Here is a 2,274-nt window from a genome sequence, read left to right as displayed (position 1 = left end):
CGCGCGCGCGGGCCGGCGCACACGCGCGCGCACGCACCCTCCCCGCCCGCCCCCGCCCCGCGCCCCCTTCCTCAGCCGCTCCGGCCGGGAAGGGGATGCAGAGAAGGAAACAGCCTCTTACCCGGTGCGGTGATCCTCCGGGCCGCGGCCCGACCCCACAGGCTGCCACGGCCGCGGACCCTCCCCGCCCGCCCCCACCACGTAGCCGCGCCACCGCCGCCGCCGCCGCCGCCGCCGCCGCCGGGAATCAATGGCCCGGTCGCCGAGTGGTGACGTCACGGCGCGCCGGGCGTGGGCGGCAGCGTCACGTGACCGGCGCCTCTTTTGTCTGCGTCGCGGTGGCGGGGGTTCCGCCGTCCCGGGCTGCCGGGGGCTCGCCGGGGTGCTGGTGCGGGGGGCGGCCCGCGGGTGCGCTCCCGGCCTGGCGCGGCGCGAGGTGCCTCGGGGGTTTCGGTGGCGGTCAAGTGCACGGGGCCGGTTACTACGACGCCGCAACCGCTGGTCCTCGGATGGCCCGTTTCTTTCTTTATTGTTTTTCGGACGGCCCGTTTAATTTCGAAGGTCATTCGGTGTTCGCCCTCTCACCGCCCGACCCACTGACTTCAGTGTGGGGATGAGTCTCCATCCTTCACCGCTGCCGCCCCTCGGAATTCGTCTCCATCCTGATTTGTGTTTACAGCAACTCTTCCATCGCTGCAACGGACCTTCACGTTTATATTCATTATTAAGCGATATAGCACTACTTTCGTTTTTTAACTTTTGTCTAGCGTTCTGGACTTTTCACAAAGATGTTGCTAAATGTCTTGGCCCATTCAAGCTGCTTTAACAAGCCACCACGGGTTTAGAAACAACAGGTTCTCAAGGCTGGAAGCAGGGTGCCAGCCTGGTCCCCTTCCTGGGGGTAGACTTCTGATGTGGCCGAAGGCCTAGGGGTCTCCGTGGGGGCTCTTTCCTGCACCCCCAATCCCAGTCACGAGTGCTAGCGCTTCCCAGTACGAGGGCTTCAGCGTGCTTATCCTGGGGGGACACCAGCATTCATTGTCACTGCCACATAATAGTCCATTATGTGAGTGTATCATTGTCCATTCTCCAGCTGCTGAACGTTTATGCAATCTCTAGGTCTGTTTGCTTAGTTTTGCTTTTGTTGTTTGTTTTTGCGATTTCCAACAGTGTGGTTACGAGCAGTGCCTTTTGGTGTTTCTGTACAAAAATTTCTCTTGGGCACATTTACCTACGAGTAGAATTGATGGGCTTTGGGTGTGTCACGTTCGACTTTATATGATGGTGCCGTATCTTTACCCAGAGTGGTTATGCCGCCAGTTCCACTTGTACCAGCACCATATCTCCCCTCACACTGCAGGCTTCTTGATTTCGGGCCATGAAAGGGGAGTTATATGGTGTCCTGTCCTGGCTTTATCGCCATATCCCCGAGGTTCAACGTCTCATATAGTGTGTTGGCCATCTGTAGTTCTTGACTGTGAAATACAAGTGTCTGGGGCTGGAGGGATGTCAAGGCAGAGCGAGGAAAAAGATAAGACCACGAGGTGGCGGTAACACACACACAGGCTTTCTTTGGGTCACCTTTGACAGATTGGTAGGTGGGGAAGGCCCTCAGAACTAGACAATCCAGAGACTCCGGAGCATTTAGATGGAGAGGAGACCAGAGGTTAGGTGACCAGATGTTAGGTGTCCGTTGCTCTGCAGCCCAGCAGGGAGTCGCTGGGTCAGAAAGCTCTGAAGGGCAGCTGCAGGTTGGGGTCATTATAGCCACAGGGTTTATCTTCTCTGTGACCAGCGGATGTTGGGTGCAGTTTCGTGAAGTATGCAAAACAGGCACGTGGCTCTAAGTGGCTAACAGCTTGTCGGAACAGTGTTTAAAACAACCGGATGTGTAAAAATTTGAGCTTGGTACTTACTGGCAGGTTTTGAGTTTATAGGTGCCAGCCTGCTGTACGGAAACAAACAACCTAGGGGGCCATCCTTGACTCACTTTTATGATACCCACTCATGTCTTTTCCTCGCTGTTTTTTTTTTTTCTAGTGGATTGTACTGAACACTACTCCTTTGTCACTTATGTGTTGCAAATTTTTTCTCATGTCGTGTTGCTTGTCTTTTCACTTCCTATTTTGATAAAAGTGTTCTTTTTAAAAAAAATTTACTTAAGAATTTTACTTTTTAATTTTTAAATATTTACTTATTTTGAGAGAGAAAATGAGCAGGAGAGAGGCAGAGAGAGAGAGAGAGAAAGAAAGAATCCCAAGCAGTCTCGGCACT

General features: G+C 53.9%; 1 protein-coding gene across 1 annotated transcript in view; it reads right to left on the bottom strand.

The window, feature by feature from the left end:
- ADAR (adenosine deaminase RNA specific) overlaps positions 1–224 on the bottom strand; it is a 39,892-nt gene extending 39,668 nt beyond the window's left edge. The window contains exon 1 of the mRNA XM_049634917.1: positions 122–224. The gene's annotated coding sequence lies outside the window, so the exon portion shown is untranslated. The remainder of the gene's footprint in view (positions 1–121) is intronic.
- Positions 225–2,274: the final 2,050 nt, after the last annotated feature.

This window comes from Panthera uncia, chromosome F1 (genome assembly GCF_023721935.1).
Source record: "Panthera uncia isolate 11264 chromosome F1, Puncia_PCG_1.0, whole genome shotgun sequence".
Classification (NCBI taxonomy): domain Eukaryota; kingdom Metazoa; phylum Chordata; class Mammalia; order Carnivora; family Felidae; genus Panthera; species Panthera uncia.
This window is presented reverse-complemented; position numbering and strand designations above follow the sequence as displayed.